This window comes from Leptodactylus fuscus, chromosome 5 (assembly GCF_031893055.1).
Source record: "Leptodactylus fuscus isolate aLepFus1 chromosome 5, aLepFus1.hap2, whole genome shotgun sequence".
In the NCBI taxonomy this organism is placed as follows: domain Eukaryota; kingdom Metazoa; phylum Chordata; class Amphibia; order Anura; family Leptodactylidae; genus Leptodactylus; species Leptodactylus fuscus.
In genome coordinates, this window is record NC_134269.1 from 83043329 (window position 1) to 83058953 (window position 15625).

Genomic DNA, 15625 nt, shown 5'->3' on the forward strand with positions numbered 1-15625 from the left:
ATAGTGCCACTGTCTGACTGGGAATTCCAAGAATATATTGGGGTTACAAATACCTTCAAGTCCTGCCACTGACATATAGTGCCAGTTTCTGACTGGGAATTCCAAGAATATATTGGGGTTACAAATACCCTCATTTCTTGCTACTGCCATATAGTGCCATTGTCTGACTGGGAATTCCAAGAATATATTGGGGTTACAAATACCCTCATTTCTTGCTACTGCCATATAGTGCCATTGTCTGACTGGGAATTCCAAGAATATATTGGGGTTACAAATACCCTCATTTCTTGCTACTGCCATATAGTGCCAGTTTCTGACTGGGAATTCAAAGAATATATTGGGGTTACAAATACCTTCAAGTCCTGCCACTGACACATAGTTCCATTGTCTGACTGGGAATTCAAAGAATATATTGGGGTTACAAATACCTTCAAGTCCTGCCACTGACATATAGTGCCATTGTCTGACTGGGAATTCCAAGAATATATTGGGGTTACAAATACCCTCATTTCTTGCTACTGCCATATAGTGCCATTGTCTGACTGGGAATTCCAAGAATATATTGGGGTTATAAATACCCTCATTTCTTGCTACTGCCATATAGTGCCAGTTTCTGACTGAGAATTCAAAGAATATATTGGGGTTACAAATACCTTCAAGTCCTGCCACTGACATATAGTGCCATTGTCTGACTGGGAATTCCAAGAATATATTGGGGTTACAAATACCCTCATTTCTTGCTACTGCCATATAATGCCATTGTCTGACTGGGAATTCCAAGAATATATTGGGGTTACAAATACCCTCATTTCTTGCTACTGCCATATAGTGCCAGTTTCTGACTGGGAATTCAAAGAATATATTGGGGTTACAAATACCCTCATTTCTTGCTACTGCCATATAGTGCCATTGTCTGACTGGGAATTCAAAGAATATATTCGGGTTACAAATACCCTCATTTCTTGCTACTGCCATATAGTGCCATTGTCTGACTGGGAATTCCAAGAATATATTGGGGTTACAAATACCCTTATTTCTTGCTACTGCCATATAGTGCCATTGTCTGACTGGGAATTCCAAGAATATATTGGGTTACAAATACCTTCAAGTCCTGCCACTGACATATAGTGCCAGTTTCTGACTGGGAATTCCAAGAATATATTGGGGTTACAAATACCCTCATTTCTTGCTACTGCCATATAGTGCCATTGTCTGACTGGGAATTCCAAGAATATATTGGGGTTACAAATACCCTCATTTCTTGCTACTGCCATATAGTGCCATTGTCTGACTGGGAATTCCAAGAATATATTGGGGTTACAAATACCCTCATTTCTTGCTACTGCCATATAGTGCCATTGTCTGACTGGGAATTCCAAGAATATATTGGGGTTATAAATACCCTCATTTCTTGCTACTGCCATATAGTGCCAGTTTCTGACTGAGAATTCAAAGAATATATTGGGGTTACAAATACCTTCAAGTCCTGCCACTGACACATAGTGCCATTGTCTGACTGGGAATTCCAATAATATATTGGGGTTACAAATACCTTCAAGTCCTGCCACTGACATATAGTGCCAGTTTCTGACTGGGAATTCAAAGAATATATTCGGGTTACAAATACCCTCATTTCTTGCTACTGCCATATAGTGCCATTGTCTGACTGGGAATTCCAAGAATATATTGGGGTTACAAATACCCTCATTTCTTGCTACTGCCATATAGTGCCAGTTTCTGACTGGGAATTCAAAGAATATATTGGGGTTACAAATACCTTCAAGTCCTGCCACTGACATATAGTGCCATTGTCTGACTGGGAATTCCAAGAATATATTGGGGTTACAAATACCTTCAAGTCCTACCACTGCCATATAGTGCCAGTTTCTGACTGGGAATTCAAAGAATATATTGGGGTTACAAATACCCTCATTTCTTGAAACTGCCATATAGTGCCAGTTTCTGACTGGGAATTCAAAAAATATATTGGGGTTACAAATACCTTCAAGTCCTGCCACTGACATATAGTGCCATTGTCTGACTGGGAATTCCAAGAATATATTGGGGTTACAAATACCCTCATTTCTTGCTACTGCCATATAGTGCCATTGTCTGACTGGGAATTCCAAGAATATAGTGGGGTTACAAATACCCTCATTTCTTGCTACTGCCATATAGTGCCAGTTTCTGACTGGGAATTCAAAGAATATATTGGGGTTACAAATACCTTCAAGTCCTGCCACTAACATATAGTGCCATTGTCTGACTGGGAATTCCAAGAATATATTGGGTTTACAAATACCCTCATTTCTTGCTACTGCCATATAGTGCCATTGTCTGACTGGGAATTCCAAGAATATATTGGGGTTACAAATACCCTCATTTCTTGCTACTGCCATATAGTGCCATTGTCTGACTGGGAATTCCAAGAATATATTGGGGTTACAAATACCCTCATTTCTTGCTACTGCCATATAGTGCCATTGTCTGACTGGGAATTCCAAGAATATATTGGGGTTACAAATACCCTTATTTCTTGCTACTGCCATATAGTGCCATTGTCTGACTGGGAATTCCAAGAATATATTGGGGTTACAAATACCTTCAAGTCCTGCCACTGACATATAGTGCCAGTTTCTGACTGGGAATTCCAAGAATATATTGGGGTTACAAATACCCTCATTTCTTGCTACTGCCATATAGTGCCATTGTCTGACTGGGAATTCCAAGAATATATTGGGGTTACAAATACCCTCATTTCTTGCTACTGCCATATAGTGCCATTGTCTGACTGGGAATTCCAAGAATATATTGGGGTTACAAATACCCTCATTTCTTGCTACTGCCATATAGTGCCAGTTTCTGACTGGGAATTCAAAGAATATATTGGGGTTACAAATACCTTCAAGTCCTGCCACTGACACATAGTTCCATTGTCTGACTGGGAATTCAAAGAATATATTGGGGTTACAAATACCTTCAAGTCCTGCCACTGACCTATAGTGCCATTGTCTGACTGGGAATTCCAAGAATATATTGGGGTTACAAATACCCTCATTTCTTGCTACTGCCATATAATGCCATTGTCTGACTGGGAATTCCAAGAATATATTGGGGTTACAAATACCCTCATTTCTTGCTACTGCCATATAGTGCCAGTTTCTGACTGGGAATTTAAAGAATATATTGGGGTTACAAATACTCTCATTTCTTGCTACTGCCATATAGTGCCATTGTCTGACTGGGAATTCCAAGAATATATTGGGGTTACAAATACCCTCATTTCTTGCTACTGCCATATAGTGCCATTGTCTGACTGGGAATTCCAAGAATATATTGGGGTTACAAATACCCTCATTTCTTGCTACTGCCATATAGTGCCAGTTTCTGACTGGGAATTCAAAGAATATATTGGGGTTACAAATACCTTCAAGTCCTGCCACTGACACATAGTTCCATTGTCTGACTGGGAATTCAAAGAATATATTGGGGTTACAAATACCTTCAAGTCCTGCCACTGACATATAGTGCCATTGTCTGACTGGGAATTCCAAGAATATATTGGGGTTACAAATACCCTCATTTCTTGCTACTGCCATATAGTGCCATTGTCTGACTGGGAATTCCAAGAATATATTGGGGTTATAAATACCCTCATTTCTTGCTACTGCCATATAGTGCCAGTTTCTGACTGAGAATTCAAAGAATATATTGGGGTTACAAATACCTTCAAGTCCTGCCACTGACATATAGTGCCATTGTCTGACTGGGAATTCCAAGAATATATTGGGGTTACAAATACCCTCATTTCTTGCTACTGCCATATAATGCCATTGTCTGACTGGGAATTCCAAGAATATATTGGGGTTACAAATACCCTCATTTCTTGCTACTGCCATATAGTGCCAGTTTCTGACTGGGAATTCAAAGAATATATTGGGGTTACAAATACTCTCATTTCTTGCTACTGCCATATAGTGCCATTGTCTGACTGGGAATTCAAAGAATATATTCGGGTTACAAATACCCTCATTTCTTGCTACTGCCATATAGTGCCATTGTCTGACTGGGAATTCCAAGAATATATTGGGGTTACAAATACCCTTATTTCTTGCTACTGCCATATAGTGCCATTGTCTGACTGGGAATTCCAAGAATATATTGGGTTACAAATACCTTCAAGTCCTGCCACTGACATATAGTGCCAGTTTCTGACTGGGAATTCCAAGAATATATTGGGGTTACAAATACCCTCATTTCTTGCTACTGCCATATAGTGCCATTGTCTGACTGGGAATTCCAAGAATATATTGGGGTTACAAATACCCTCATTTCTTGCTACTGCCATATAGTGCCATTGTCTGACTGGGAATTCCAAGAATATATTGGGGTTACAAATACCCTCATTTCTTGCTACTGCCATATAGTGCCATTGTCTGACTGGGAATTCCAAGAATATATTGGGGTTATAAATACCCTCATTTCTTGCTACTGCCATATAGTGCCAGTTTCTGACTGAGAATTCAAAGAATATATTGGGGTTACAAATACCTTCAAGTCCTGCCACTGACACATAGTGCCATTGTCTGACTGGGAATTCCAATAATATATTGGGGTTACAAATACCTTCAAGTCCTGCCACTGACATATAGTGCCAGTTTCTGACTGGGAATTCAAAGAATATATTCGGGTTACAAATACCCTCATTTCTTGCTACTGCCATATAGTGCCATTGTCTGACTGGGAATTCCAAGAATATATTGGGGTTACAAATACCCTCATTTTTTGCTACTGCCATATAGTGCCAGTTTCTGACTGGGAATTCAAAGAATATTGGGGTTACAAATACCTTCAAGTCCTGCCACTGACATATAGTGCCATTGTCTGACTGGGAATTCCAAGAATATATTGGGGTTACAAATACCTTCAAGTCCTACCACTGCCATATAGTGCCAGTTTCTGACTGGGAATTCAAAGAATATATTGGGGGTTACAAATACCCTCATTTCTTGAAACTGCCATATAGTGCCAGTTTCTGACTGGGAATTCAAAAAATATATTGGGGTTACAAATACCTTCAATTCCTGCCACTGACATATAGTGCCATTGTCTGACTGGGAATTCAAGAATATATTGGGTTTACAAATACCTCATTTCTTGCTACTGCCATATAGTGCCATTGTCTGACTGGGAATTCCAGAATATATTGGGGTTACAAATACCCTCATTTCTTGCTACTGCCATATAGTGCCATTGTCTGACTGGGAATTCCAAGAATATATTGGGGTTACAAATACCCTCATTTCTTGCTACTGCCATATAGTGCCATTGTCTGACTGGGAATCCAAGAATATATTGGGGTTACAAATACCCTCATTTCTTGCTACTGCCATATAGTGCCATTGTCTGACTGGGAATTCCAAGAATATATTGGGGGTTACAAATACCCTCATTTCTTGCTACTGCCATATAGTGCCATTGTCTGACTGGGAATTCCAAGAATATATTGGGGTTACAATACCTTCAAGGTCCTGCCACTGACATATAGTGCCAGTTTCTGACTGGGAATTCCAAGAATATATTGGGGTTACAAATACCCTCATTTCTTGCTACTGCCATATAGTGCCATTGTCTGACTGGGAATTCCAAGAATATATTGGGGTTACAAATACCCTCATTTCTTGCTACTGCCATATAGTGCCATTGTCTGACTGGGAATTCCAAGAATATATTGGGTTACAAATACCCTCATTTCTTGCTACTGCCATATAGTGCCAGTTTCTGACTGGGAATTCAAAGAATATATTGGGGTTACAAATACCTTCAAGTCCTGCCACTGACACATAGTTCCATTGTCTGACTGGGAATTCAAAGAATATATTGGGGTTACAAATACCTTCAAGTCCTGCCACTGACATATAGTGCCATTGTCTGACTGGGAATTCCAAGAATATATTGGGGTTACAAATACCCTCATTTCTTGCTACTGCCATATAGTGCCATTGTCTGACTGGGAATTCCAAGAATATATTGGGGTTATAAATACCCTCATTTCTTGCTACTGCCATATAGTGCCAGTTTCTGACTGAGAATTCAAAGAATATATTGGGGTTACAAATACCTTCAAGTCCTCGCCACTGACATATAGTGCCATTGTCTGACTGGGAATTCCAAGAATATATTGGGGTTACAAATACCCTCATTTCTTGCTACTGCCATATAGTGCCATTGTCTGACTGGGAATTCCAAGAATATATTGGGGTTACAAATACCCTCATTTCTTGCTACTGCCATATAGTGCCAGTTTCTGACTGGGAATTCAAAGAATATATTGGGGTTACAAATACCCTCATTTCTTGCTACTGCCATATAGTGCCATTGTCTGACTGGGAATTTAAAGAATATATTCGGGTTACAAATACCCTCATTTCTTGCTACTGCCATATAGTGCCATTGTCTGACTGGGAATTCCAAGAATATATTGGGGTTACAAATACCCTCATTTCTTGCTACTGCCATATAGTGCCAGTTTCTGACTGGGAATTCAAAGAATATATTGGGGTTACAAATACCTTCAAGTCCTGCCACTGACATATAGTGCCATTGTCTGACTGGGAATTCCAAGAATATATTGGGGTTACAAATACCTTCAAGTCCTACCACTGCCATATAGTGCCAGTTTCTGACTGGGAATTCAAAGAATATATTGGGGTTACAAATACCCTCATTTCTTGAAACTGCCATATAGTGCCAGTTTCTGACTGGGAATTCAAAGAATATATTGGGGTTACGAATACCTTCAAGTCCTGCCACTGACATATAGTGCCATTGTCTGACTGGGAATTCCAAGAATATATTGGGGTTACAAATACCTTCAAGTCCTACCACTGCCATATAGTGCCATTGTCTGACTGGGAATTCCAAGAATATAGTGGGGTTACAAATACCCTCATTTCTTGCTACTGCCATATAGTGCCATTGTCTGACTGGGAATTCCAAGAATATATTGGGGTTACAAATACCTTCAAGTCCTGCCACTGACATATAGTGCCAGTTTCTGACTGGGAATTCCAAGAATATATTGGGGTTACAAATACCCTCATTTCTTGCTACTGCCATATAGTGCCATTGTCTGACTGGGAATTCCAAGAATATATTGGGGTTACAAATACCCTCATTTCTTGCTACTGCCATATAGTGCCATTGTCTGACTGGGAATTCCAAGAATATATTGGGGTTACAAATACCCTCATTTCTTGCTACTGCCATATAGTGCCAGTTTCTGACTGGGAATTCAAAGAATATATTGGGGTTACAAATACCTTCAAGTCCTGCCACTGACACATAGTTCCATTGTCTGACTGGGAATTCAAAGAATATATTGGGGTTACAAATACCTTCAAGTCCTGCCACTGACATATAGTGCCATTGTCTGACTGGGAATTCCAAGAATATATTGGGGTTACAAATACCCTCATTTCTTGCTACTGCCATATAGTGCCATTGTCTGACTGGGAATTCCAAGAATATATTGGGGTTATAAATACCCTCATTTCTTGCTACTGCCATATAGTGCCAGTTTCTGACTGAGAATTCAAAGAATATATTGGGGTTACAAATACCTTCAAGTCCTGCCACTGACATATAGTGCCATTGTCTGACTGGGAATTCCAAGAATATATTGGGGTTACAAATACCCTCATTTCTTGCTACTGCCATATAGTGCCATTGTCTGACTGGGAATTCCAAGAATATATTGGGGTTACAAATACCCTCATTTCTTGCTACTGCCATATAGTGCCAGTTTCTGACTGGGAATTCAAAGAATATATTGGGGTTACAAATACCCTCATTTCTTGCTACTGCCATATAGTGCCATTGTCTGACTGGGAATTTAAAGAATATATTCGGGTTACAAATACCCTCATTTCTTGCTACTGCCATATAGTGCCATTGTCTGACTGGGAATTCCAAGAATATATTGGGGTTACAAATACCCTCATTTCTTGCTACTGCCATATAGTGCCAGTTTCTGACTGGGAATTCAAAGAATATATTGGGGTTACAAATACCTTCAAGTCCTGCCACTGACATATAGTGCCATTGTCTGACTGGGAATTCCAAGAATATATTGGGGTTACAAATACCTTCAAGTCCTACCACTGCCATATAGTGCCAGTTTCTGACTGGGAATTCAAAGAATATATTGGGGTTACAAATACCCTCATTTCTTGAAACTGCCATATAGTGCCAGTTTCTGACTGGGAATTCAAAGAATATATTGGGGTTACGAATACCTTCAAGTCCTGCCACTGACATATAGTGCCATTGTCTGACTGGGAATTCCAAGAATATATTGGGGTTACAAATACCTTCAAGTCCTACCACTGCCATATAGTGCCATTGTCTGACTGGGAATTCCAAGAATATAGTGGGGTTACAAATACCCTCATTTCTTGCTACTGCCATATAGTGCCAGTTTCTGACTGGGAATTCAAAGAATATATTGGGGTTACAAATACCTTCAAGTCCTGCCACTGACATATAGTGCCATTGTCTGACTGGGAATTCCAAGAATATATTGGGTTTACAAATACCCTCATTTCTTGCTACTGCCATATAGTGCCATTGTCTGACTGGGAATTCCAAGAATATATTGGGGTTAAAATACCCTCATTTCTTGCTACTGCCATATAGTGCCATTGTCTGACTGGGAATTCCAAGAATATATTGGGGTTACAAATACCCTTATTTCTTGCTACTGCCATATAGTGCCATTGTCTGACTGGGAATTCCAAGAATATATTGGGTTACAAATACCTTCAAGTCCTGCCACTGACATATAGTGCCAGTTTCTGACTGGGAATTCCAAGAATATATTGGGGTTACAAATACCCTCATTTCTTGCTACTGCCATATAGTGCCATTGTCTGACTGGGAATTCCAAGAATATATTGGGGTTACAAATACCCTCATTTCTTGCTACTGCCATATAGTGCCATTGTCTGACTGGGAATTCCAAGAATATATTGGGGTTACAAATACCCTCATTTCTTGCTACTGCCATATAGTGCCAGTTTCTGACTGGGAATTCAAAGAATATATTGGGGTTACAAATACCTTCAAGTCCTGCCACTGACACATAGTTCCATTGTCTGACTGGGAATTCAAAGAATATTTTGGGGTTACAAATACCTTCAAGTCCTGCCACTGACATATAGTGCCATTGTCTGACTGGGAATTCCAAGAATATATTGGGGTTACAAATACCCTCATTTCTTGCTACTGCCATATAGTGCCATTGTCTGACTGGGAATTCCAAGAATATATTGGGGTTATAAATACCCTCATTTCTTGCTACTGCCATATAGTGCCAGTTTCTGACTGAGAATTCAAAGAATATATTGGGGTTACAAATACCTTCAAGTCCTGCCACTGACACATAGTGCCATTGTCTGACTGGGAATTCCAATAATATATTGGGGTTACAAATACCTTCAAGTCCTGCCACTGACATATAGTGCCATTGTCTGACTGGGAATTCCAAGAATATATTGGGGTTACAAATACCCTCATTTCTTGCTACTGCCATATAGTGCCATTGTCTGACTGGGAATTCCAAGAATATATTGGTGTTACAAATACCCTTATTTCTTGCTACTGCCATATAGTGCCAGTTTCTGACTGGGAATTCAAAGAATATATTGGGGTTACAAATACCTTCAAGTCCTGCCACTGACACATAGTTCCATTGTCTGACTGGGAATTCAAAGAATATTTTGGGGTTACAAATACCTTCAAGTCCTGCCACTGACATATAGTGCCATTGTCTGACTGGGAATTCCAAGAATATATTGGGGTTACAAATACCCTCATTTCTTGCTACTGCCATATAGTGCCAGTTTCTGACTGGGAATTCAAAATGCGCAAGGCTCCCGGAAAGGGACATGGACAAGGCCGTGGGCGAGGTCGGGGGAATGGTTCTGGGGAGCAAGGTAGCAGTGAAGCCACAGGGCGTCCCGTGCCTACTCCTGTGGGGCAGCAAGCATTGCGCCGTTCCACAGTGCCAGGGTTGCTTGCCACATTAACTAAACTGCAGGGTACAAACCTTAGTAGGCCCGAGAACCAGGAACAGGTCTTGCAATGGCTGTCGGATAACGCTTACAGCACATTGTCCAGCAGCCAGTCAGGCTCTGCCTCCTCTCCTCCTATTACCCAACAGTCTTGGCCTCCTTCCTCCCAAAATTTCCAAGCTTCACAGAACAATAACCCCAACTGTCCCTGCTCCCCAGAGCTGTTCTCCGCTCCTTTCATTGTCCCTCAACCTGCCCCTCCATTTCACGATTCCACGGACCTAACAGAGGAGCATCTGTGTCCAGATGCTCAAACACTAGAGTCTCCTCCATCTCCGTTCGATTTGGTGGTGGATGACCAGCAACCCACCCTCATCGACGACGATGTGATGCAGTTGCCGTCAGGGCATCCAGTTGACATGCGCATTGTGCGGGAGGAGAAGATGAGACAGGAGTTGGAAGAGGAAGTGGTGGATGATGAGGACACTGACCCGACCTGGACAGGGGGGATGTCAAGCGGGGAAAGTAGTGTGGATGTTGAGGCAGGTGCAGCACCAAAAAGGGTAGCTAGAGGCAGAGGCAGAGGTCAGCAGCTTAGGCGAAGCCAGGCCACACCCGGAATCTCCCAAGATGTTCCAGTATGTACCCAGCCCCGAAAAACTCCCACCTCGAGGGCACGTTTCTCGAAGGTGTGGTGTTTTTTCAAGGAATGCACCGAGGACAGATATAGTGTTGTCTGCACAATTTGCCTCTCGAAATTGATTAGGGGCTCTGAGAAGAGCAACCTGTCCACCACTTCAATGCGCCGTCATTTGGAATTCAAGCACTGGAATCAGTGGCAGGCAGCAACGGCAGGACAAAGGCCGCCTGCCGTTCACGCCACCTCCTCTGCCTCTGCCACTGCCACTGCTCACTGTGCTGGCGATGCACTCCAGAGGACGAGCCAGGACACCATTTCATCTGCCTCCGCCACTTTGTTGACTTCTTCCTCATCCTCCCCTGTTCCTGTCTTATCTCCTTCTCCTGCACCATCAAAGGCACCATCAGGCGCTTCTTTACAACAACCCACCATCTCTCAGACATTGGAGCGGCGGCAGAAATACACCGCTAACCACCCACACGTGCAAGCCTTGAACGCCAACATCGCTAAACTGCTGGCCCAGGAGATGTTGGCGTTCCGGCTTGTTGAAACTCCCGCCTTCCTGGACCTGATGGCAACTGCGGCACCTCGCTATGCCGTCCCTAGCCGTCACTACTTCTCCCGGTGTGCCGTCCCCGCCTTGCAACAGCACGTGTCACTCAACATCAGGCGGGCCCTTAGTTCCGCGCTTTGAGCAAAGGTCCACTTGACCACCGACGCGTGGACAAGTGCATGCGGACAGGGACGCTACATTTCACTGACGGCACACTGGGTGAATGTAGTTGAGGCTGGGACAGCTTCCCAAACTGGCCCGGTGTACCTCGTCTCCCCGCCTAACATTCCTGGCAGGGACACGAGAAGAACACCCCCCTCCTCCTCCTCCTCCACCGCCTCCTCCTCCGCCACCGCCTCCTCCTCCGCTGTTAGATTGACCCCAGCTACGAGTTGGAAATGTTGCAGCACTGGCGTTGGTAGACGTCAGCAGGCCGTGCTGAAGCTGATCAGCTTGGGGGACAGACAGCACACTGCCTCCGAGGTGAGGGATGCCCTCCTCGATGAGACGGCAATATGGTTTGAGCCGCTGCACCTGGGCCCAGGCATGGTCGTTTGTGATAACGGCCGGAACCTGGTAGCAGCTCTGGAGCTTGCCGGACTCCAACATGTTCCATGCCTGGCCCACGTCTTCAACCTAGTGGTGCAACGTTTCCTAAAGAGCTACCCCAATGTTCCAGAGCTACTGGTGAAAGTGTGGCGCATGTGCGCCCACTTTCGCAAGTCGACAGTAGCCGCTGCTAGCTTAAAATCTCTCCAGCAACGCCTGCATGTGCCACAACACCGGCTTTTGTGCGACGTCCCACACGCTGGAACTCAACGTTTCAGATGTTGAATAGAGTGGTTGAGTAGCAGAGACCTTTGATGGAATACCAGCTACAAAACCCTAGGGTGCCACAAAGTCAGCTGCCTCAGTTTCTCATCCATGAGTGGCCATGGATGAGAGACCTTTGTGACATCCTACGGGTGTTTGAGGAGTCCACAAGGAGGGTAAGCTCTGAGGATGCGATGGTGAGCCTTACAATCCCGCTCTTGTGTGTTCTGAGAATCCCTGATTGACATCAGGGATAACTCAGATCACACAGAGGAGTCAGGGATAGCATCCGATCCGTCACAGCTGGAGAGTAGGTCCACACATCTGTCCGCTTCATCGCGTTTAATGGAGGAGGAGGAGGAGGAGGAAGAAGAGTTGTCCGATGATGTGATGGTGATACAGGAGGCTTCCGGGCAACTTCGAATCGTCCCATTGTTGCAGCGCGGATGGGTAGACATGGACGATGAGGAGGAAATGGAGATTGAACTTTCCGGTGGGGCCAGAGGAGTCATGCCAACTAACACTGTGGCAGACATGGCTGAGTTCATGTTGGGGTGCTTTACAACCGACAAGCGTATTGTCAAAATCATGGAGGACAACCAGTACTGGATCTTTGCTATCCTTGACCCCCGGTATAAAAACAACATCTCCTCTTTTATTCCGGTAGAGGGGAGGGCCAATCGCATCAATGCTTGCCACAAGCAATTGGTGCAGAATATGATGGAGATGTTTCCAGCATGTGACGTTGGCGGCAGGGAGGGCAGTTCCTTCAGTAGGCGACCAAGTTCTCACCGGTCCACACAAACGAGGGGCACACTGTCTAAGGTCTGGGACACCTTGATGGCACCCCCTCGCCAAAGTGCCGCCACGGAGGGTCCTAGTGTCACCAGGCGTGAGAAGTATAGGCGCATGTTGCGGGAATACCTTTCCGACCACAGCCCTGTCCTCTCCGATCCCTCTGCGCCCTACACGTATTGGGTGTCGAAGTTGGACCTGTGGCTTGAACTTGCCCTATATGCCTTGGAGGTGCTGTCCTGTCCTGCCGCCAGCGTCCTATCTGAGAGGGTGTTCAGTGCAGCCGGTAGCATCATCACTGACAAGCGCACCTGTCTGTCAGCTGAGAGTGCCGACCGGCTCACTTTGATAAAAATGAACCACCACTGGATAGAGCCTTCATTTTCGTGCCCACCTGTGTAAAGCACCCCAACATGAAACTCCATGTCTGTGCTCAACCTCTCCAATTCCTCCGCATCCTCATACTCATCCACCATAAGCGTTGCACAATTCTGCTAATACTAGGCTCCCTCCACCCTGATTTCCCCCAACTCTGCTGGTTAGAGGCTCCCTCCACCCTGATTTCCCCCAACTCTGCTGGATAGAGGCTCCCTCCACCCTGATTTCCCCCAACTCTGCTGGTTAGAGGCTCCCTCCACCCTGATTTCCCCCAACTCTGCTGGTTAGAGGCTCCCTCCACCCTGATTTCCCACAACTCTGCTGGTTAGAGGCTCCCTCCACCATGAATTTGCCCAAACTGGGGTTTTTAGAGGCTCCCTCCACCATGAATTTCCCAAAACTTGGCTGTTTAGAGGCTCCTTCCACCATGAATTGGTCCAAACTGGGCTGTTTAGAGGCTCCCTCCACCATGAATTTGGCCAAACTGGGGTTTTTAGAGGCTCCCTCCACCATGAATTGGTCCAAACTGGGGTTTTTAGAGGCTCCCTCCACCATGAATTTCCCAAAACTTGGCTGTTTAGAGGCTCCCTCCACCATGAATTGGTCCAAACTGGGCTGGTTAGAGGCTCCCTCCACCATGAATTTCCCAAAACTTGGCTGTTTAGATGCTCCCTCCACCATGAAGTGGTCCAAACTGGGCTGGTTAGAGGCTCCCTCCACCATGAATTGGTCCAAACTGGGCTGGTTAGAGGCTCCCTCCACCATAAATTTCCCAAAACTTGGCTGTTTAGAGGCTCCCTCCACCATGAATTGGTCCAAACTGGGCTGGTTAGAGGCTCCCTCCACCATGAATTTCCCAAAACATGGCTGTTTAGAGGCTCCCTCCACCATGAATTGGTCCAAACTGGGCTGGTTAGAGGCTCCCTCCACCATGAATTTCCCAAAACTTGGCTGTTTAGAGGCTCCCTCCAACATGAATTGGTCCAAACTGGGCTGGTTAGAGGCTCCCTCCACCATGAATTGGTCCAAACTGGGCTGGTTAGAGGCTCCCTCCACCATGAATTTGGCCAAACTGTGGTTTTTAGAGGCTCCCTCTACCATGAATTTGGCCAAACTGGGGTTTTTAGAGGCTCCCTCCACCATGAATTTCCCAAAACTTGGCTGTTTAGAGGCTCCCTCCACCATGAATTTCCCACAACTGTGCTAGTTAGAGGCTCCCTCCACCATGAATTGGTCCTAACTGGGGTTTTTAGAGGCTCCCTCCACCATGAATTTGGCCAAACTGTGGTTTTTAGAGGCTCCCTCCACCATGAATTTGGCCAAACTGTGGTTTTTAGAGGCTCCCTCCACCATGAATTTAGCCAAACTGGGGTTTTTAGAGGCTCCCTCCACCATGAATTGGTCCAAACTGGGGTTTTTAGAGGCTCCCTCCACCATGAATTTCCCAAAACTTGGCTGTTTAGAGGCTCCCTCCACCATGAATTGGTCCAAACTGGGCTGGTTAGAGGCTCCCTCCACCATGAATTTGGCCAAACTGTGGTTTTTAGAGGCTCCCTCCACCATGAATTTGCCCAAACTGGGCTGTTTAGAGGCTCCCTCCACCATGAATTTGCCCAAACTCTGCTGGTTAGAGGCTCAATCCACCCTGATTTTCAAAACAAATGTTGGTGCCAACCTCAACTTACTACAAGGGCCAAATTCACTGCTGGTGACAAGCTCTCCTCACTCCAAGTGCCAAATACACATGTTTCAAGGTGTTTTCCTACTGTCTGAGAGGTGGTATTGAGTGTGTAAAGTGTGTAGTTGTTAGGCTGTGATGTTGGGGTAATAGAGGGTCTTTGGTGTGTTAGATGCCCCCAGACATGCTTCCTCTGCTGTCCCAGTGTCATTCCAGAGGTGTTGGCATCATTTCCTGGGGTGTCATAGTGGACTTGGTGACCCTCCAGACACGGATTTGGGTTTCCCCTTAACGAGTATATGTTCCCCATAGACTATAATGGGGTTCGAAACCCGTTCGAACACACGAACAGTGAGCGGCTGTTCGAATCGAATTTCGAACCTCGAACATTTTAGTGTTCGCTCATCTCTAATAATGAGGAGGATAGTAGAATATTACAAGGGGATCTAAGGAAGCTGGAAGCATGGGTGGAGACTTGGCAAATTAAGTTTAATGTTGACAAATGTAAAGTAATGCACTTTGGGTGACGTAATAAAATGTATGACTATGTACTTAATAGTAAATTACTGGGTAAGACTGCCAATGAGAAAGACTTGGAGATTTTGTTGGAAAGCAAGCTTACCTTTAGTGACCAGTGTCAGACAGCTGCTGCCAAGGCAAATAAAATTATGGGATTCATCAAAAGAGGTCTAGAT